General features: G+C 46.9%; 13 non-coding genes and 1 pseudogene across 13 annotated transcripts; all 14 read right to left on the bottom strand.

Moving 5' to 3' along the window:
* Nucleotides 1-141: 141 nt before the first annotated feature.
* LOC142264641 (U2 spliceosomal RNA) lies at nucleotides 142-332 on the bottom strand. Its single transcript, XR_012731106.1, has one exon. It is a non-coding gene; the product is annotated as a U2 spliceosomal RNA (small nuclear RNA).
* Nucleotides 333-1,719: 1,387 nt separating this feature from the next.
* LOC142264640 (U2 spliceosomal RNA) lies at nucleotides 1,720-1,910 on the bottom strand. The gene has a single exon (XR_012731105.1). It is a non-coding gene; the product is annotated as a U2 spliceosomal RNA (small nuclear RNA).
* Nucleotides 1,911-3,297: 1,387 nt separating this feature from the next.
* Nucleotides 3,298-3,488, bottom strand: LOC142264638 (U2 spliceosomal RNA). Its single transcript, XR_012731104.1, has one exon. It is a non-coding gene; the product is annotated as a U2 spliceosomal RNA (small nuclear RNA).
* A 1,387-nt stretch (nucleotides 3,489-4,875) lies between these two features.
* On the bottom strand, nucleotides 4,876-5,066 carry LOC142264637 (U2 spliceosomal RNA). Its single transcript, XR_012731103.1, has one exon. It is a non-coding gene; the product is annotated as a U2 spliceosomal RNA (small nuclear RNA).
* Nucleotides 5,067-6,453: 1,387 nt separating this feature from the next.
* On the bottom strand, nucleotides 6,454-6,644 carry LOC142264636 (U2 spliceosomal RNA). The gene has a single exon (XR_012731102.1). It is a non-coding gene; the product is annotated as a U2 spliceosomal RNA (small nuclear RNA).
* A 1,387-nt stretch (nucleotides 6,645-8,031) lies between these two features.
* LOC142264635 (U2 spliceosomal RNA) lies at nucleotides 8,032-8,222 on the bottom strand. The gene has a single exon (XR_012731101.1). It is a non-coding gene; the product is annotated as a U2 spliceosomal RNA (small nuclear RNA).
* A 1,387-nt stretch (nucleotides 8,223-9,609) lies between these two features.
* On the bottom strand, nucleotides 9,610-9,800 carry LOC142264634 (U2 spliceosomal RNA). The gene has a single exon (XR_012731100.1). It is a non-coding gene; the product is annotated as a U2 spliceosomal RNA (small nuclear RNA).
* A 1,387-nt stretch (nucleotides 9,801-11,187) lies between these two features.
* Nucleotides 11,188-11,378, bottom strand: LOC142264632 (U2 spliceosomal RNA). The gene has a single exon (XR_012731099.1). It is a non-coding gene; the product is annotated as a U2 spliceosomal RNA (small nuclear RNA).
* Nucleotides 11,379-12,765: 1,387 nt separating this feature from the next.
* Nucleotides 12,766-12,956, bottom strand: LOC142264630 (U2 spliceosomal RNA). Its single transcript, XR_012731097.1, has one exon. It is a non-coding gene; the product is annotated as a U2 spliceosomal RNA (small nuclear RNA).
* A 1,387-nt stretch (nucleotides 12,957-14,343) lies between these two features.
* On the bottom strand, nucleotides 14,344-14,536 carry LOC142264686 (U2 spliceosomal RNA). Its single transcript, XR_012731146.1, has one exon. It is a non-coding gene; the product is annotated as a U2 spliceosomal RNA (small nuclear RNA).
* A 2,189-nt stretch (nucleotides 14,537-16,725) lies between these two features.
* On the bottom strand, nucleotides 16,726-16,916 carry LOC142264629 (U2 spliceosomal RNA). The gene has a single exon (XR_012731096.1). It is a non-coding gene; the product is annotated as a U2 spliceosomal RNA (small nuclear RNA).
* Nucleotides 16,917-18,303: 1,387 nt separating this feature from the next.
* LOC142264687 (U2 spliceosomal RNA) lies at nucleotides 18,304-18,501 on the bottom strand. Its single transcript, XR_012731147.1, has one exon. It is a non-coding gene; the product is annotated as a U2 spliceosomal RNA (small nuclear RNA).
* A 697-nt stretch (nucleotides 18,502-19,198) lies between these two features.
* On the bottom strand, nucleotides 19,199-19,340 carry LOC142264694 (U2 spliceosomal RNA; annotated as a pseudogene).
* Nucleotides 19,341-20,727: 1,387 nt separating this feature from the next.
* On the bottom strand, nucleotides 20,728-20,918 carry LOC142264628 (U2 spliceosomal RNA). Its single transcript, XR_012731095.1, has one exon. It is a non-coding gene; the product is annotated as a U2 spliceosomal RNA (small nuclear RNA).
* Between the last annotated feature and the right edge of the window lie 489 nt (nucleotides 20,919-21,407).

Here is a 21,407-nt window from a genome sequence, read left to right as displayed (position 1 = left end):
ATAAAAAACAAAAGGAGGAAGTGTGAAAAGTGAATGGGCCAAATTGAGGTGCATATGAAGACGTATGCTTTCTTCCAATTCATTAAATCGGGCTAATATGAATCAGGTGAATTGAGTTCTGCTTTTGGAAACTGGGTTAAGAAGGGGTGCACCGTTCCTGGAGGTACTGCAATACCAGGTCAATGCGTGGAGTGGACAGAGCAAGCTCTTTTTCCATCTCCCTGTTCTAAAAATCCATTTAATATATGGTCCCCAGATAGGGGACGTATCAGATATTAAACTGATAAGAACAGATACTACACTTGATCTTAGCCAAAAGGCCGAGAAGCGATAACCAGAATTGGTTTGGGCCTCGAGTGGCACCCTGGCCTATGCCGGACACATCTTAGGGAGAGAGAGCGAGAGGGAGACAAACCCACGCCTACACAAGACATTTTGTCACCCAAGCCAACCCTTGAAAAGGCTGCTTTGCAGAGCAAAAACAAGAAGAATGGTGCGTTTTGCAGCCGCCGCCCACTGCAATGAATCTGAATAACTCCTCCTTTAGGGCGCAAGCAACTCCCCTCCCCCTTGCAGTCTTTCCAATTCACGATACAAAAAGACGGACAGGACAGGTTGCCTGACTTTCCGTCACTGCCACCCTTTGCCATCCTTACCCGTAGAAAGCCCTTTCATCATCCCCAAACCCTAATCTTTTCCCTTTCCTTCCCAGCCCCCAAACCCTGCCCTCTGTACCTTTCTCACCACCCGCTTCCCTTCTCCTGTCATCCCCCTACCACCCGGGAAAAAAAGAGATTGCCCCCTCCTTCCACTAGCCCACCCTCCCACCCAAAGAACAACTTCTTCTGCGCAGCTTGTTTTCTAGGCAGCAGCGCTATTGTGATGTCATCGGGGGGCATTGTGACAAGCCGCCAGTGTTCCGTCTCTTCATGTTGTGCACAGTTCAAACGGAAAATACATCAACAGGCAGACTACAGAAAAGCTTACTATCAAAGGTTAGAGGGGGGCTTTCTCAGAGGGCTTTTTACAGTTTTTCTATTCCCAATTAGCCGTTTAAGTGTACTTATTGAAAGTAGTAATTCTTTCATAGGCCGCCCTTTCTTAGTATTTGACGTTCCTTATATTGCGGTATGAGGCTTCGCAGTAGGTTGCAAACATTCATCACCCATGACTGTCCCCAATTGAGCTCAGAAGCTCAATGTCTATCATGACCTCTCTTTTAGAATGTCCAAGAGCAAGCAAACTATTCCTCCAGGAGAGGGCGCCAACAGACTACTAAAGAGATCATCATTACTCAAAGAAAACCCCAAAAACCAATGCATGATAGGAATAAACAGGTAACTTTCTTTGGAGTGGAAGCGGAGAGATCGCACCAGATGCCAATTCTAGATCTTATCACACCTGTGGTCACTGCAGCAGCAGGTGAATCCACTTTGTCCAAAAGGGATCTATTCCATTCAATTGCAAATGATCTAGATAAGACAGAGAACTGCAGCACGGGGACATAGCCGAGTTGGTCAGGTTGAGTGGTGATGAGTTTGCTATTTGGATGAATAAAGAAAGTCAAAAGTGTGAAAGATAAAAAACAAAAGGAGGAAGTGTGAAAAGTGAATGGGCCAAATTGAGGTGCATATGAAGACGTATGCTTTCTTCCAATTCATTAAATCGGGCTAATATGAATCAGGTGAATTGAGTTCTGCTTTTGGAAACTGGGTTAAGAAGGGGTGCACCGTTCCTGGAGGTACTGCAATACCAGGTCAATGCGTGGAGTGGACAGAGCAAGCTCTTTTTCCATCTCCCTGTTCTAAAAATCCATTTAATATATGGTCCCCAGATAGGGGACGTATCAGATATTAAACTGATAAGAACAGATACTACACTTGATCTTAGCCAAAAGGCCGAGAAGCGATAACCAGAATTGGTTTGGGCCTCGAGTGGCACCCTGGCCTATGCCGGACACATCTTAGGGAGAGAGAGCGAGAGGGAGACAAACCCACGCCTACACAAGACATTTTGTCACCCAAGCCAACCCTTGAAAAGGCTGCTTTGCAGAGCAAAAACAAGAAGAATGGTGCGTTTTGCAGCCGCCGCCCACTGCAATGAATCTGAATAACTCCTCCTTTAGGGCGCAAGCAACTCCCCTCCCCCTTGCAGTCTTTCCAATTCACGATACAAAAAGACGGACAGGACAGGTTGCCTGACTTTCCGTCACTGCCACCCTTTGCCATCCTTACCCGTAGAAAGCCCTTTCATCATCCCCAAACCCTAATCTTTTCCCTTTCCTTCCCAGCCCCCAAACCCTGCCCTCTGTACCTTTCTCACCACCCGCTTCCCTTCTCCTGTCATCCCCCTACCACCCGGGAAAAAAAGAGATTGCCCCCTCCTTCCACTAGCCCACCCTCCCACCCAAAGAACAACTTCTTCTGCGCAGCTTGTTTTCTAGGCAGCAGCGCTATTGTGATGTCATCGGGGGGCATTGTGACAAGCCGCCAGTGTTCCGTCTCTTCATGTTGTGCACAGTTCAAACGGAAAATACATCAACAGGCAGACTACAGAAAAGCTTACTATCAAAGGTTAGAGGGGGGCTTTCTCAGAGGGCTTTTTACAGTTTTTCTATTCCCAATTAGCCGTTTAAGTGTACTTATTGAAAGTAGTAATTCTTTCATAGGCCGCCCTTTCTTAGTATTTGACGTTCCTTATATTGCGGTATGAGGCTTCGCAGTAGGTTGCAAACATTCATCACCCATGACTGTCCCCAATTGAGCTCAGAAGCTCAATGTCTATCATGACCTCTCTTTTAGAATGTCCAAGAGCAAGCAAACTATTCCTCCAGGAGAGGGCGCCAACAGACTACTAAAGAGATCATCATTACTCAAAGAAAACCCCAAAAACCAATGCATGATAGGAATAAACAGGTAACTTTCTTTGGAGTGGAAGCGGAGAGATCGCACCAGATGCCAATTCTAGATCTTATCACACCTGTGGTCACTGCAGCAGCAGGTGAATCCACTTTGTCCAAAAGGGATCTATTCCATTCAATTGCAAATGATCTAGATAAGACAGAGAACTGCAGCACGGGGACATAGCCGAGTTGGTCAGGTTGAGTGGTGATGAGTTTGCTATTTGGATGAATAAAGAAAGTCAAAAGTGTGAAAGATAAAAAACAAAAGGAGGAAGTGTGAAAAGTGAATGGGCCAAATTGAGGTGCATATGAAGACGTATGCTTTCTTCCAATTCATTAAATCGGGCTAATATGAATCAGGTGAATTGAGTTCTGCTTTTGGAAACTGGGTTAAGAAGGGGTGCACCGTTCCTGGAGGTACTGCAATACCAGGTCAATGCGTGGAGTGGACAGAGCAAGCTCTTTTTCCATCTCCCTGTTCTAAAAATCCATTTAATATATGGTCCCCAGATAGGGGACGTATCAGATATTAAACTGATAAGAACAGATACTACACTTGATCTTAGCCAAAAGGCCGAGAAGCGATAACCAGAATTGGTTTGGGCCTCGAGTGGCACCCTGGCCTATGCCGGACACATCTTAGGGAGAGAGAGCGAGAGGGAGACAAACCCACGCCTACACAAGACATTTTGTCACCCAAGCCAACCCTTGAAAAGGCTGCTTTGCAGAGCAAAAACAAGAAGAATGGTGCGTTTTGCAGCCGCCGCCCACTGCAATGAATCTGAATAACTCCTCCTTTAGGGCGCAAGCAACTCCCCTCCCCCTTGCAGTCTTTCCAATTCACGATACAAAAAGACGGACAGGACAGGTTGCCTGACTTTCCGTCACTGCCACCCTTTGCCATCCTTACCCGTAGAAAGCCCTTTCATCATCCCCAAACCCTAATCTTTTCCCTTTCCTTCCCAGCCCCCAAACCCTGCCCTCTGTACCTTTCTCACCACCCGCTTCCCTTCTCCTGTCATCCCCCTACCACCCGGGAAAAAAAGAGATTGCCCCCTCCTTCCACTAGCCCACCCTCCCACCCAAAGAACAACTTCTTCTGCGCAGCTTGTTTTCTAGGCAGCAGCGCTATTGTGATGTCATCGGGGGGCATTGTGACAAGCCGCCAGTGTTCCGTCTCTTCATGTTGTGCACAGTTCAAACGGAAAATACATCAACAGGCAGACTACAGAAAAGCTTACTATCAAAGGTTAGAGGGGGGCTTTCTCAGAGGGCTTTTTACAGTTTTTCTATTCCCAATTAGCCGTTTAAGTGTACTTATTGAAAGTAGTAATTCTTTCATAGGCCGCCCTTTCTTAGTATTTGACGTTCCTTATATTGCGGTATGAGGCTTCGCAGTAGGTTGCAAACATTCATCACCCATGACTGTCCCCAATTGAGCTCAGAAGCTCAATGTCTATCATGACCTCTCTTTTAGAATGTCCAAGAGCAAGCAAACTATTCCTCCAGGAGAGGGCGCCAACAGACTACTAAAGAGATCATCATTACTCAAAGAAAACCCCAAAAACCAATGCATGATAGGAATAAACAGGTAACTTTCTTTGGAGTGGAAGCGGAGAGATCGCACCAGATGCCAATTCTAGATCTTATCACACCTGTGGTCACTGCAGCAGCAGGTGAATCCACTTTGTCCAAAAGGGATCTATTCCATTCAATTGCAAATGATCTAGATAAGACAGAGAACTGCAGCACGGGGACATAGCCGAGTTGGTCAGGTTGAGTGGTGATGAGTTTGCTATTTGGATGAATAAAGAAAGTCAAAAGTGTGAAAGATAAAAAACAAAAGGAGGAAGTGTGAAAAGTGAATGGGCCAAATTGAGGTGCATATGAAGACGTATGCTTTCTTCCAATTCATTAAATCGGGCTAATATGAATCAGGTGAATTGAGTTCTGCTTTTGGAAACTGGGTTAAGAAGGGGTGCACCGTTCCTGGAGGTACTGCAATACCAGGTCAATGCGTGGAGTGGACAGAGCAAGCTCTTTTTCCATCTCCCTGTTCTAAAAATCCATTTAATATATGGTCCCCAGATAGGGGACGTATCAGATATTAAACTGATAAGAACAGATACTACACTTGATCTTAGCCAAAAGGCCGAGAAGCGATAACCAGAATTGGTTTGGGCCTCGAGTGGCACCCTGGCCTATGCCGGACACATCTTAGGGAGAGAGAGCGAGAGGGAGACAAACCCACGCCTACACAAGACATTTTGTCACCCAAGCCAACCCTTGAAAAGGCTGCTTTGCAGAGCAAAAACAAGAAGAATGGTGCGTTTTGCAGCCGCCGCCCACTGCAATGAATCTGAATAACTCCTCCTTTAGGGCGCAAGCAACTCCCCTCCCCCTTGCAGTCTTTCCAATTCACGATACAAAAAGACGGACAGGACAGGTTGCCTGACTTTCCGTCACTGCCACCCTTTGCCATCCTTACCCGTAGAAAGCCCTTTCATCATCCCCAAACCCTAATCTTTTCCCTTTCCTTCCCAGCCCCCAAACCCTGCCCTCTGTACCTTTCTCACCACCCGCTTCCCTTCTCCTGTCATCCCCCTACCACCCGGGAAAAAAAGAGATTGCCCCCTCCTTCCACTAGCCCACCCTCCCACCCAAAGAACAACTTCTTCTGCGCAGCTTGTTTTCTAGGCAGCAGCGCTATTGTGATGTCATCGGGGGGCATTGTGACAAGCCGCCAGTGTTCCGTCTCTTCATGTTGTGCACAGTTCAAACGGAAAATACATCAACAGGCAGACTACAGAAAAGCTTACTATCAAAGGTTAGAGGGGGGCTTTCTCAGAGGGCTTTTTACAGTTTTTCTATTCCCAATTAGCCGTTTAAGTGTACTTATTGAAAGTAGTAATTCTTTCATAGGCCGCCCTTTCTTAGTATTTGACGTTCCTTATATTGCGGTATGAGGCTTCGCAGTAGGTTGCAAACATTCATCACCCATGACTGTCCCCAATTGAGCTCAGAAGCTCAATGTCTATCATGACCTCTCTTTTAGAATGTCCAAGAGCAAGCAAACTATTCCTCCAGGAGAGGGCGCCAACAGACTACTAAAGAGATCATCATTACTCAAAGAAAACCCCAAAAACCAATGCATGATAGGAATAAACAGGTAACTTTCTTTGGAGTGGAAGCGGAGAGATCGCACCAGATGCCAATTCTAGATCTTATCCCACCTGTGGTCACTGCAGCAGCAGGTGAATCCACTTTGTCCAAAAGGGATCTATTCCATTCAATTGCAAATGATCTAGATAAGACAGAGAACTGCAGCACGGGGACATAGCCGAGTTGGTCAGGTTGAGTGGTGATGAGTTTGCTATTTGGATGAATAAAGAAAGTCAAAAGTGTGAAAGATAAAAAACAAAAGGAGGAAGTGTGAAAAGTGAATGGGCCAAATTGAGGTGCATATGAAGACGTATGCTTTCTTCCAATTCATTAAATCGGGCTAATATGAATCAGGTGAATTGAGTTCTGCTTTTGGAAACTGGGTTAAGAAGGGGTGCACCGTTCCTGGAGGTACTGCAATACCAGGTCAATGCGTGGAGTGGACAGAGCAAGCTCTTTTTCCATCTCCCTGTTCTAAAAATCCATTTAATATATGGTCCCCAGATAGGGGACGTATCAGATATTAAACTGATAAGAACAGATACTACACTTGATCTTAGCCAAAAGGCCGAGAAGCGATAACCAGAATTGGTTTGGGCCTCGAGTGGCACCCTGGCCTATGCCGGACACATCTTAGGGAGAGAGAGCGAGAGGGAGAAAAACCCACGCCTACACAAGACATTTTGTCACCCAAGCCAACCCTTGAAAAGGCTGCTTTGCAGAGCAAAAACAAGAAGAATGGTGCGTTTTGCAGCCGCCGCCCACTGCAATGAATCTGAATAACTCCTCCTTTAGGGCGCAAGCAACTCCCCTCCCCCTTGCAGTCTTTCCAATTCACGATACAAAAAGACGGACAGGACAGGTTGCCTGACTTTCCGTCACTGCCACCCTTTGCCATCCTTACCCGTAGAAAGCCCTTTCATCATCCCCAAACCCTAATCTTTTCCCTTTCCTTCCCAGCCCCCAAACCCTGCCCTCTGTACCTTTCTCACCACCCGCTTCCCTTCTCCTGTCATCCCCCTACCACCCGGGAAAAAAAGAGATTGCCCCCTCCTTCCACTAGCCCACCCTCCCACCCAAAGAACAACTTCTTCTGCGCAGCTTGTTTTCTAGGCAGCAGCGCTATTGTGATGTCATCGGGGGGCATTGTGACAAGCCGCCAGTGTTCCGTCTCTTCATGTTGTGCACAGTTCAAACGGAAAATACATCAACAGGCAGACTACAGAAAAGCTTACTATCAAAGGTTAGAGGGGGGCTTTCTCAGAGGGCTTTTTACAGTTTTTCTATTCCCAATTAGCCGTTTAAGTGTACTTATTGAAAGTAGTAATTCTTTCATAGGCCGCCCTTTCTTAGTATTTGACGTTCCTTATATTGCGGTATGAGGCTTCGCAGTAGGTTGCAAACATTCATCACCCATGACTGTCCCCAATTGAGCTCAGAAGCTCAATGTCTATCATGACCTCTCTTTTAGAATGTCCAAGAGCAAGCAAACTATTCCTCCAGGAGAGGGCGCCAACAGACTACTAAAGAGATCATCATTACTCAAAGAAAACCCCAAAAACCAATGCATGATAGGAATAAACAGGTAACTTTCTTTGGAGTGGAAGCGGAGAGATCGCACCAGATGCCAATTCTAGATCTTATCACACCTGTGGTCACTGCAGCAGCAGGTGAATCCACTTTGTCCAAAAGGGATCTATTCCATTCAATTGCAAATGATCTAGATAAGACAGAGAACTGCAGCACGGGGACATAGCCGAGTTGGTCAGGTTGAGTGGTGATGAGTTTGCTATTTGGATGAATAAAGAAAGTCAAAAGTGTGAAAGATAAAAAACAAAAGGAGGAAGTGTGAAAAGTGAATGGGCCAAATTGAGGTGCATATGAAGACGTATGCTTTCTTCCAATTCATTAAATCGGGCTAATATGAATCAGGTGAATTGAGTTCTGCTTTTGGAAACTGGGTTAAGAAGGGGTGCACCGTTCCTGGAGGTACTGCAATACCAGGTCAATGCGTGGAGTGGACAGAGCAAGCTCTTTTTCCATCTCCCTGTTCTAAAAATCCATTTAATATATGGTCCCCAGATAGGGGACGTATCAGATATTAAACTGATAAGAACAGATACTACACTTGATCTTAGCCAAAAGGCCGAGAAGCGATAACCAGAATTGGTTTGGGCCTCGAGTGGCACCCTGGCCTATGCCGGACACATCTTAGGGAGAGAGAGCGAGAGGGAGACAAACCCACGCCTACACAAGACATTTTGTCACCCAAGCCAACCCTTGAAAAGGCTGCTTTGCAGAGCAAAAACAAGAAGAATGGTGCGTTTTGCAGCCGCCGCCCACTGCAATGAATCTGAATAACTCCTCCTTTAGGGCGCAAGCAACTCCCCTCCCCCTTGCAGTCTTTCCAATTCACGATACAAAAAGACGGACAGGACAGGTTGCCTGACTTTCCGTCACTGCCACCCTTTGCCATCCTTACCCGTAGAAAGCCCTTTCATCATCCCCAAACCCTAATCTTTTCCCTTTCCTTCCCAGCCCCCAAACCCTGCCCTCTGTACCTTTCTCACCACCCGCTTCCCTTCTCCTGTCATCCCCCTACCACCCGGGAAAAAAAGAGATTGCCCCCTCCTTCCACTAGCCCACCCTCCCACCCAAAGAACAACTTCTTCTGCGCAGCTTGTTTTCTAGGCAGCAGCGCTATTGTGATGTCATCGGGGGGCATTGTGACAAGCCGCCAGTGTTCCGTCTCTTCATGTTGTGCACAGTTCAAACGGAAAATACATCAACAGGCAGACTACAGAAAAGCTTACTATCAAAGGTTAGAGGGGGGCTTTCTCAGAGGGCTTTTTACAGTTTTTCTATTCCCAATTAGCCGTTTAAGTGTACTTATTGAAAGTAGTAATTCTTTCATAGGCCGCCCTTTCTTAGTATTTGACGTTCCTTATATTGCGGTATGAGGCTTCGCAGTAGGTTGCAAACATTCATCACCCATGACTGTCCCCAATTGAGCTCAGAAGCTCAATGTCTATCATGACCTCTCTTTTAGAATGTCCAAGAGCAAGCAAACTATTCCTCCAGGAGAGGGCGCCAACAGACTACTAAAGAGATCATCATTACTCAAAGAAAACCCCAAAAACCAATGCATGATAGGAATAAACAGGTAACTTTCTTTGGAGTGGAAGCGGAGAGATCGCACCAGATGCCAATTCTAGATCTTATCACACCTGTGGTCACTGCAGCAGCAGGTGAATCCACTTTGTCCAAAAGGGATCTATTCCATTCAATTGCAAATGATCTAGATAAGACAGAGAACTGCAGCACGGGGACATAGCCGAGTTGGTCAGGTTGAGTGGTGATGAGTTTGCTATTTGGATGAATAAAGAAAGTCAAAAGTGTGAAAGATAAAAAACAAAAGGAGGAAGTGTGAAAAGTGAATGGGCCAAATTGAGGTGCATATGAAGACGTATGCTTTCTTCCAATTCATTAAATCGGGCTAATATGAATCAGGTGAATTGAGTTCTGCTTTTGGAAACTGGGTTAAGAAGGGGTGCACCGTTCCTGGAGGTACTGCAATACCAGGTCAATGCGTGGAGTGGACAGAGCAAGCTCTTTTTCCATCTCCCTGTTCTAAAAATCCATTTAATATATGGTCCCCAGATAGGGGACGTATCAGATATTAAACTGATAAGAACAGATACTACACTTGATCTTAGCCAAAAGGCCGAGAAGCGATAACCAGAATTGGTTTGGGCCTCGAGTGGCACCCTGGCCTATGCCGGACACATCTTAGGGAGAGAGAGCGAGAGGGAGACAAACCCACGCCTACACAAGACATTTTGTCACCCAAGCCAACCCTTGAAAAGGCTGCTTTGCAGAGCAAAAACAAGAAGAATGGTGCGTTTTGCAGCCGCCGCCCACTGCAATGAATCTGAATAACTCCTCCTTTAGGGCGCAAGCAACTCCCCTCCCCCTTGCAGTCTTTCCAATTCACGATACAAAAAGACGGACAGGACAGGTTGCCTGACTTTCCGTCACTGCCACCCTTTGCCATCCTTACCCGTAGAAAGCCCTTTCATCATCCCCAAACCCTAATCTTTTCCCTTTCCTTCCCAGCCCCCAAACCCTGCCCTCTGTACCTTTCTCACCACCCGCTTCCCTTCTCCTGTCATCCCCCTACCACCCGGGAAAAAAAGAGATTGCCCCCTCCTTCCACTAGCCCACCCTCCCACCCAAAGAACAACTTCTTCTGCGCAGCTTGTTTTCTAGGCAGCAGCGCTATTGTGATGTCATCGGGGGGCATTGTGACAAGCCGCCAGTGTTCCGTCTCTTCATGTTGTGCACAGTTCAAACGGAAAATACATCAACAGGCAGACTACAGAAAAGCTTACTATCAAAGGTTAGAGGGGGGCTTTCTCAGAGGGCTTTTTACAGTTTTTCTATTCCCAATTAGCCGTTTAAGTGTACTTATTGAAAGTAGTAATTCTTTCATAGGCCGCCCTTTCTTAGTATTTGACGTTCCTTATATTGCGGTATGAGGCTTCGCAGTAGGTTGCAAACATTCATCACCCATGACTGTCCCCAATTGAGCTCAGAAGCTCAATGTCTATCATGACCTCTCTTTTAGAATGTCCAAGAGCAAGCAAACTATTCCTCCAGGAGAGGGCGCCAACAGACTACTAAAGAGATCATCATTACTCAAAGAAAACCCCAAAAACCAATGCATGATAGGAATAAACAGGTAACTTTCTTTGGAGTGGAAGCGGAGAGATCGCACCAGATGCCAATTCTAGATCTTATCACACCTGTGGTCACTGCAGCAGCAGGTGAATCCACTTTGTCCAAAAGGGATCTATTCCATTAAATTGCAAATGATCTAGATAAGACAGAGAACTGCAGCACGGGGACATAGCCGAGTTGGTCAGGTTGAGTGGTGATGAGTTTGCTATTTGGATGAATAAAGAAAGTCAAAAGTGTGAAAGATAAAAAACAAAAGGAGGAAGTGTGAAAAGTGAATGGGCCAAATTGAGGTGCATATGAAGACGTATGCTTTCTTCCAATTCATTAAATCGGGCTAATATGAATCAGGTGAATTGAGTTCTGCTTTTGGAAACTGGGTTAAGAAGGGGTGCACCGTTCCTGGAGGTACTGCAATACCAGGTCAATGCGTGGAGTGGACAGAGCAAGCTCTTTTTCCATCTCCCTGTTCTAAAAATCCATTTAATATATGGTCCCCAGATAGGGGACGTATCAGATATTAAACTGATAAGAACAGATACTACACTTGATCTTAGCCAAAAGGCCGAGAAGCGATAACCAGAATTGGTTTGGGCCTCGAGTGGCACCCTGGCCTATGCCGGACACATCTTAGGGAGAGAGAGCGAGAGGGAGACAAACCCACGCCTACACAAGACATTTTGTCACCCAAGCCAACCCTTGAAAAGGCTGCTTTGCAGAGCAAAAACAAGAAGAATGGTGCGTTTTGCAGCCGCCGCCCACTGCAATGAATCTGAATAACTCCTCCTTTAGGGCGCAAGCAACTCCCCTCCCCCTTGCAGTCTTTCCAATTCACGATACAAAAAGACGGACAGGACAGGTTGCCTGACTTTCCGTCACTGCCACCCTTTGCCATCCTTACCCGTAGAAAGCCCTTTCATCATCCCCAAACCCTAATCTTTTCCCTTTCCTTCCCAGCCCCCAAACCCTGCCCTCTGTACCTTTCTCACCACCCGCTTCCCTTCTCCTGTCATCCCCCTACCACCCGGGAAAAAAAGAGATTGCCCCCTCCTTCCACTAGCCCACCCTCCCACCCAAAGAACAACTTCTTCTGCGCAGCTTGTTTTCTAGGCAGCAGCGCTATTGTGATGTCATCGGGGGGCATTGTGACAAGCCGCCAGTGTTCCGTCTCTTCATGTTGTGCACAGTTCAAACGGAAAATACATCAACAGGCAGACTACAGAAAAGCTTACTATCAAAGGTTAGAGGGGGGCTTTCTCAGAGGGCTTTTTACAGTTTTTCTATTCCCAATTAGCCGTTTAAGTGTACTTATTGAAAGTAGTAATTCTTTCATAGGCCGCCCTTTCTTAGTATTTGACGTTCCTTATATTGCGGTATGAGGCTTCGCAGTAGGTTGCAAACATTCATCACCCATGACTGTCCCCAATTGAGCTCAGAAGCTCAATGTCTATCATGACCTCTCTTTTAGAATGTCCAAGAGCAAGCAAACTATTCCTCCAGGAGAGGGCGCCAACAGACTACTAAAGAGATCATCATTACTCAAAGAAAACCCCAAAAACCAATGCATGATAGGAATAAACAGGTAACTTTCTTTGGAGTGGAAGCGGAGAGATCGCACCAGATGCCAATTCTAGATCTTATCACACCTGTGGTCACTGCAGCAGCAGGTGAATCCACTTTGTCCAAAAGGGATCTATTCCATTCAATTGCAAATGATCTAGATAAGACAGAGAACTGCAGCACGGGGACATAGCCGAGTTGGTCAGGTTGAGTGGTGATGAGTTTGCTATTTGGATGAATAAAGAAAGTCAAAAGTGTGAAAGATAAAAAACAAAAGGAGGAAGTGTGAAAAGTGAATGGGCCAAATTGAGGTGCATATGAAGACGTATGCTTTCTTCCAATTCATTAAATCGGGCTAATATGAATCAGGTGAATTGAGTTCTGCTTTTGGAAACTGGGTTAAGAAGGGGTGCACCGTTCCTGGAGGTACTGCAATACCAGGTCAATGCGTGGAGTGGACAGAGCAAGCTCTTTTTCCATCTCCCTGTTCTAAAAATCCATTTAATATATGGTCCCCAGATAGGGGACGTATCAGATATTAAACTGATAAGAACAGATACTACACTTGATCTTAGCCAAAAGGCCGAGAAGCGATAACCAGAATTGGTTTGGGCCTCGAGTGGCACCCTGGCCTATGCCGGACACATCTTAGGGAGAGAGAGCGAGAGGGAGACAAACCCACGCCTACACAAGACATTTTGTCACCCAAGCCAACCCTTGAAAAGGCTGCTTTGCAGAGCAAAAACAAGAAGAATGGTGCGTTTTGCAGCCGCCGCCCACTGCAATGAATCTGAATAACTCCTCCTTTAGGGCGCAAGCAACTCCCCTCCCCCTTGCAGTCTTTCCAATTCACGATACAAAAAGACGGACAGGACAGGTTGCCTGACTTTCCGTCACTGCCACCCTTTGCCATCCTTACCCGTAGAAAGCCCTTTCATCATCCCCAAACCCTAATCTTTTCCCTTTCTTTCCCAGCCCCCAAACCCTGCCCTCTGTACCTTTCTCACCACCCGCTTCCCTTCTCCTGTCATCCCCCTACCACCCGGGAAAAAAAGAGATTGCCCCCTCCTTCCACTAGCCCACCCTCCCACCCAAAGAACAACTTCTTCTGCGCAGCTTGTTTTCTAGGCAGCAGCGCTATTGTGATGTCATCGGGGGGCATTGTGACAAGCCGCCAGTGTTCCGTCTCTTCATGTTGTGCACAGTTCAAACGGAAAATACATCAACAGGCAGACTACAGAAAAGCTTACTATCAAAGGTTAGAGGGGGGCTTTCTCAGAGGGCTTTTTACAGTTTTTCTATTCCCAATTAGCCGTTTAAGTGTACTTATTGAAAGTAGTAATTCTTTCATAGGCCGCCCTTTCTTAGTATTTGACGTTCCTTATATTGCGGTATGAGGCTTCGCAGTAGGTTGCAAACATTCATCACCCATGACTGTCCCCAATTGAGCTCAGAAGCTCAATGTCTATCATGACCTCTCTTTTAGAATGTCCAAGAGCAAGCAAACTATTCCTCCAGGAGAGGGCGCCAACAGACTACTAAAGAGATCATCATTACTCAAAGAAAACCCCAAAAACCAATGCATGATAGGAATAAACAGGTAACTTTCTTTGGAGTGGAAGCGGAGAGATCGCACCAGATGCCAATTCTAGATCTTATCACACCTGTGGTCACTGCAGCAGCAGGTGAATCCACTTTGTCCAAAAGGGATCTATTCCATTCAATTGCAAATGATCTAGATAAGACAGAGAACTGCAGCACGGGGACATAGCCGAGTTGGTCAGGTTGAGTGGTGATGAGTTTGCTATTTGGATGAATAAAGAAAGTCAAAAGTGTGAAAGATAAAAAACAAAAGGAGGAAGTGTGAAAAGTGAATGGGCCAAATTGAGGTGCATATGAAGACGTATGCTTTCTTCCAATTCATTAAATCGGGCTAATATGAATCAGGTGAATTGAGTTCTGCTTTTGGAAACTGGGTTAAGAAGGGGTGCACCGTTCCTGGAGGTACTGCAATACCAGGTCAATGCGTGGAGTGGACAGAGCAAGCTCTTTTTCCATCTCCCTGTTCTAAAAATCCATTTAATATATGGTCCCCAGATAGGGGACGTATCAGATATTAAACTGATAAGAACAGATTTTTGATTTAATGAAGCTTTCCAAAGCACCACAAAAAATGCATGACCGAAGTCACACCAAAAACAGTGCAAAGGCTAGGATTCGTGTGGACCCCACCGTGAGGAGAGGGTCCCCAAAAATCAACCCCGTCCCTCCGAGCCAGAAGGCCACAGCAAGGGTCAGGGATCTTCGGTGCTCCCCCAAGCCGAAGCCTGGTTGAGCCTTGTCGTTGCTCCCAGCGTCCACCCAGGCATCTTACCCATGTGGAGTAGAGAGCTACTAGTTGTTGGTTTCGCAGCCGAAACTGCCCGGACCGTCAACCGGTGTTGGTTTCTCAGCCCAAGGCTAACCGGACCTCCAACCGGGTGTTGGTTTCTCAGCCGAAGCTGACCCAGACCTCCAACCGGGTGTTGGTTTCTCAGCCGAAGCTGACCCGGACCTCCAACCGGGTGTTAGTTTCTCAGCCCAAAGCTGACCAGACCTCCGACCGGGATTATAAAAATTTCCCTTCCTAGCCAGAAGGCCGGGATAGGGTAATATGCTCAAAAAGTATGAAAAGGCAAGGTACGGTGTGCTACAGAGCCCAAGGCTTGCCGGGGTCCCAAGCCAGCAAGCTCAGACTCACTCCAGGGTCGTCAGTCCTGGGGCACGTTGTACCATAGCCCCCCACCCTTACTCAGTCTAATAGCCTCGATCCTGGTAGGGCCATGTTTTCCACTAGATGAATATACTATCCACCCAGAGTACTAGCAAGCGCAACCTTCCAGTGTGCATTGTATCATTGTACTAAGGTGGCCTGGAGCTTAAACCACCTCTTCGAACAACACTACACTTGATCTTAGCCAAAAGGCCGAGAAGCGATAACCAGAATTGGTTTGGGCCTCGAGTGGCACCCTGGCCTATGCCGGACACATCTTAGGGAGAGAGAGCGAGAGGGAGACAAACCCACGCCTACACAAGACATTTTGTCACCCAAGCCAACCCTTGAAAAGGCTGCTTTGCAGAGCAAAAACAAGAAGAATGGTGCGTTTTGCAGCCGCCGCCCACTGCAATGAATCTGAATAACTCCTCCTTTAGGGCGCAAGCAACTCCCCTCCCCCTTGCAGTCTTTCCAATTCACGATACAAAAAGACGGACAGGACAGGTTGCCTGACTTTCCGTCACTGCCACCCTTTGCCATCCTTACCCGTAGAAAGCCCTTTCATCATCCCCAAACCCTAATCTTTTCCCTTTCCTTCCCAGCCCCCAAACCCTGCCCTCTGTACCTTTCTCACCACCCGCTTCCCTTCTCCTGTCATCCCCCTATCACCCGGGAAAAAAAGAGATTGCCCCCTCCTTCCACTAGCCCACCCTCCCACCCAAAGAACAACTTCTTCTGCGCAGCTTGTTTTCTAGGCAGCAGCGCTATTGTGATGTCATCGGGGGGCATTGTGACAAGCCGCCAGTGTTCCGTCTCTTCATGTTGTGCACAGTTCAAACGGAAAATACATCAACAGGCAGACTACAGAAAAGCTTACTATCAAAGGTTAGAGGGGGGCTTTCTCAGAGGGCTTTTTACAGTTTTTCTATTCCCAATTAGCCGTTTAAGTGTACTTATTGAAAGTAGTAATTCTTTCATAGGCCGCCCTTTCTTAGTATTTGACGTTCCTTATATTGCGGTATGAGGCTTCGCAGTAGGTTGCAAACATTCATCACCCATGACTGTCCCCAATTGAGCTCAGAAGCTCAATGTCTATCATGACCTCTCTTTTAGAATGTCCAAGAGCAAGCAAACTATTCCTCCAGGAGAGGGCGCCAACAGACTACTAAAGAGATCATCATTACTCAAAGAAAACCCCAAAAACCAATGCATGATAGGAATAAACAGGTAACTTTCTTTGGAGTGGAAGCGGAGAGATCGCACCAGATGCCAATTCTAGATCTTATCACACCTGTGGTCACTGCAGCAGCAGGTGAATCCACTTTGTCCAAAAGGGATCTATTCCATTCAATTGCAAATGATCTAGATAAGACAGAGAACTGCAGCACGGGGACATAGCCGAGTTGGTCAGGTTGAGTGGTGATGAGTTTGCTATTTGGATGAATAAAGAAAGTCAAAAGTGTGAAAGATAAAAAACAAAAGGAGGAAGTGTGAAAAGTGAATGGGCCAAATTGAGGTGCATATGAAGACGTATGCTTTCTTCCAATTCATTAAATCGGGCTAATATGAATCAGGTGAATTGAGTTCTGCTTTTGGAAACTGGGTTAAGAAGGGGTGCACCGTTCCTGGAGGTACTGCAATACCAGGTCAATGCGTGGAGTGGACAGAGCAAGCTCTTTTTCCATCTCCCTGTTCTAAAAATCCATTTAATATATGGTCCCCAGATAGGGGACGTATCAGATATTAAACTGATAAGAACAGATACTACACTTGATCTTAGCCAAAAGGCCGAGAAGCGATAACCAGAATTGGTTTGGGCCTCGAGTGGCACCCTGGCCTATGCCGGACACATCTTAGGGAGAGAGAGCGAGAGGGAGACAAACCCACGCCTACACAAGACATTTTGTCACCCAAGCCAACCCTTGAAAAGGCTGCTTTGCAGAGCAAAAACAAGAAGAATGGTGCGTTTTGCAGCCGCCGCCCACTGCAATGAATCTGAATAACTCCTCTTTTAGGGCGCAAGCAACTCCCCTCCCCCTTGCAGTCTTTCCAATTCACGATACAAAAAGACGGACAGGACAGGTTGCCTGACTTTCCGTCACTGCCACCCTTTGCCATCCTTACCCGTAGAAAGCCCTTTCATCATCCCCAAACCCTAATCTTTTCCCTTTCCTTCCCAGCCCCCAAACCCTGCCCTCTGTACCTTTCTCACCACCCGCTTCCCTTCTCCTGTCATCCCCCTACCACCCGGGAAAAAAAGAGATTGCCCCCTCCTTCCACTAGCCCACCCTCCCACCCAAAGAACAACTTCTTCTGCGCAGCTTGTTTTCTAGGCAGCAGCGCTATTGTGATGTCATCGGGGGGCATTGTGACAAGCCGCCAGTGTTCCGTCTCTTCATGTTGTGCACAGTTCAAACGGAAAATACATCAACAGGCAGACTACAGAAAAGCTTACTATCAAAGGTTAGAGGGGGGCTTTCTCAGAGGGCTTTTTACAGTTTTTCTATTCCCAATTAGCCGTTTAAGTGTACTTATTGAAAGTAGTAATTCTTTCATAGGCCGCCCTTTCTTAGTATTTGACGTTCCTTATATTGCGGTATGAGGCTTCGCAGTAGGTTGCAAACATTCATCACCCATGACTGTCCCCAATTGAGCTCAGAAGCTCAATGTCTATCATGACCTCTCTTTTAGAATGTCCAAGAGCAAGCAAACTATTCCTCCAGGAGAGGGCGCCAACAGACTACTAAAGAGATCATCATTACTCAAAGAAAACCCCAAAAACCAATGCATGATAGGAATAAACAGGTAACTTTCTTTGGAGTGGAAGCGGAGAGATCGCACCAGATGCCAATTCTAGATCTTATCACACCTGTGGTCACTGCAGCAGCAGGTGAATCCACTTTGTCCAAAAGGGATCTATTCCATTCAATTGCAAATGATCTAGATAAGACAGAGAACTGCAGCACGGGGACATAGCCGAGTTGGTCAGGTTGAGTGGTGATGAGTTTGCTATTTGGATGAATAAAGAAAGTCAAAAGTGTGAAAGATAAAAAACAAAAGGAGGAAGTGTGAAAAGTGAATGGGCCAAATTGAGGTGCATATGAAGACGTATGCTTTCTTCCAATTCATTAAATCGGGCTAATATGAATCAGGTGAATTGAGTTCTGCTTTTGGAAACTGGGTTAAGAAGGGGTGCACCGTTCCTGGAGGTACTGCAATACCAGGTCAATGCGTGGAGTGGACAGAGCAAGCTCTTTTTCCATCTCCCTGTTCTAAAAATCCATTTAATATATGGTCCCCAGATAGGGGACGTATCAGATATTAAACTGATAAGAACAGATTTTTTTGATTTAATGAAGCTTTCCAAAGCACCGCAAAAATGCATGACCGAAGTCACACCAAAAACAGTGCAAAGGCTAGGATTCGTGTGGACCCCTCCGTGAGAAGAGGATCCCCAAAAATCAACCCCGTCCCTCCGAGCCAGAAGGCCACAGCGAGGGTCAGGGATCTTCGGTGCTCCCCCAAGCCGAAGCCTGGTTGAGCCTTGTTGTTGCTCCCAGCGTCCACCGAGGCATCTTACCCAAGTGGAGTAGGGAGCTACTAGTCGTTGGTTTCGCAGCCGAGACTGCCCGGACCGTCAACCGGTGTTGGTTTCTCAGCCCAAGGCTGACCGGACCTCCAACCGGGTGTTGGTTTCTCAGCCCAAGGCTGACCGGACCTCCAACCGGGTGTTGGTTTCTCAGCCCAAGGCTAACCGGACCTCCAACCGGGTGTTGGTTTCTCAGCCAAAGCTGACCCGGACCTCCAACCGGGTGTTGGTTTCTCAGCCCAAAGCTGACCGGACCTCCGACCGGGATTATAAAAATTTCCCTTCTTAGCCAGAAGGCCAGGATAGGGCAATATGCTTGGAAAGTATGAATAGGCAAGGCGCGGCGTGCGACAGAGTCTGAGGCTTACCAGGGTCCCAACCTAGCAAGTTCAGACTCCCTCCAGGGTGTCCATTCCTGGGGCACATTGCACCATAACCCCCACACTTACTCAGTCTAATAGCTTCAATCCTGGTAGGGCCATGGTTTCCTCTAGATGGATATACTATCCTCCCAAAGTACTAACAAGTGCAACCTTCCAGTGTGCATTGCATCATTGTACTAAGGTGGCCGGAGCCTTAAACCACCTTTTCGAACGATACTACACTTGATCTTAGCCAAAAGGCCGAGAAGCGATAACCAGAATTGGTTTGGGCCTCGAGTGGCACCCTGGCCTATGCCGGACACATCTTAGGGAGAGAGAGCGAGAGGGAGACAAACCCACGCCTACACAAGACATTTTGTCACCCAAGCCAACCCTTGAAAAGGCTGCTTTGCAGAGCAAAAACAAGAAGAATGGTGCGTTTTGCAGCCGCCGCCCACTGCAATGAATCTGAATAACTCCTCCTTTAGGGCGCAAGCAACTCCCCTCCCCCTTGCAGTCTTTCCAATTCACGATACAAAAAGACGGACAGGACAGGTTGCCTGACTTTCCGTCACTGCCACCCTTTGCCATCCTTACCCGTAGAAAGCCCTTTCATCATCCCCAAACCCTAATCTTTTCCCTTTCCTTCCCAGCCCCCAAACCCTGCCCTCTGTACCTTTCTCACCACCCGCTTCCCTTCTCCTGTCATCCCCCTACCACCCGGGAAAAAAAGAGATTGCCCCCTCCTTCCACTAGCCCACCCTCCCACCCAAAGAACAACTTCTTCTGCGCAGCTTGTTTTATAGGCAGCAGCGCTATTGTGATGTCATCGGGGGGCATTGTGACAAGCCGCCAGTGTTCCGTCTCTTCATGTTGTGCACAGTTCAAACGGAAAATACATCAACAGGCAGACTACAGAAAAGCTTACTATCAAAGGTTAGAGGGGGGCTTTCTCAGAGGGCTTTTTACAGTTTTTCTATTCCCAATTAGCCGTTTAAGTGTACTTATTGAAAGTAGTAATTCTTTCATAGGCCGCCCTTTCTTAGTATTTGACGTTCCTTATATTGCGGTATGAGGCTTCGCAGTAGGTTGCAAACATTCATCACCCATGACTGTCCCCAATTGAGCTCAGAAGCTCAATGTCTATCATGACCTCTCTTTTAGAATGTCCAAGAGCAAGCAAACTATTCCTCCAGGAGAGGGCGCCAACAGACTACTAAAGAGATCATCATTACTCAAAGAAAACCCCAAAAACCAATGCATGATAGGAATAAACAGGTAACTTTCTTTGGAGTGGAAGCGGAGAGATCGCACCAGATGCCAATTCTAGATCTTATCACACCTGTGGTCACTGCAGCAGCAGGTGAATCCACTTTGTCCAAAAGGGATCTATTCCATTCAATTGCAAATGATCTAGATAAGACAGAGAACTGCAGCACGGGGACATAGCCGAGTTGGTCAGGTTGAGTGGTGATGAGTTTGCTATTTGGATGAATAAAGAAAGTCAAAAGTGTGAAAGATAAAAAACAAAAGGAGGAAGTGTGAAAAGTGAATGGGCCAAATTGAGGTGCATATGAAGACGTATGCTTTCTTCCAATTCATTAAATCGGGCTAATATGAATCAGGTGAATTGAGTTCTGCTTTTGGAAACTGGGTTAAGAAGGGGTGCACCGTTCCTGGAGGTACTGCAATACCAGGTCAATGCGTGGAGTGGACAGAGCAAGCTCTTTTTCCATCTCCCTGTTCTAAAAATCCATTTAATATATGGTCCCCAGATAGGGGACGTATCAGATATTAAACTGATAAGAACAGATACTACACTTGATCTTAGCCAAAAGGCCGAGAAGCGATAACCAGAATTGGTTTGGGCCTCGAGTGGCACCCTGGCCTATGCCGGACACATCTTAGGGAGAGAGAGCGAGAGGGAGACAAACCCACGCCTACACAAGACATTTTGTCACCCAAGCCAACCCTTGAAAAGGCTGCTTTGCAGAGCAAAAACAAGAAGAATGGTGCGTTTTGCAGCCGCCGCCCACTGCAATGAATCTGAATAACTCCTCCTTTAGGGCGCAAGCAACTCCCCTCCCCCTTGCAGTCTTTCCAATTCACGATACAAAAAGACGGACAGGACAGGTTGCCTGACTTTCCGTCACTGCCACCCTTTGCCATCCTTACCCGTAGAAAGCCCTTTCATCATCCCCAAACCCTAATCTTTTCCCTTTCCTTCCCAGCCCCCAAACCCTGCCCTCTGTACCTTTCTCACCACCCGCTTCCCTTCTCCTGTCATCCCCCTACCACCCGGGAAAAAAAGAGATTGCCCCCTCCTTCCACTAGCCCACC

The sequence above is a fragment of the Anomaloglossus baeobatrachus genome, unplaced genomic scaffold (assembly GCF_048569485.1).
Source record: "Anomaloglossus baeobatrachus isolate aAnoBae1 unplaced genomic scaffold, aAnoBae1.hap1 Scaffold_2681, whole genome shotgun sequence".
In the NCBI taxonomy this organism is placed as follows: domain Eukaryota; kingdom Metazoa; phylum Chordata; class Amphibia; order Anura; family Aromobatidae; genus Anomaloglossus; species Anomaloglossus baeobatrachus.
Note: the sequence above shows the minus strand (reverse complement) of the source record. Positions and strands in the feature narration are given on the sequence as shown.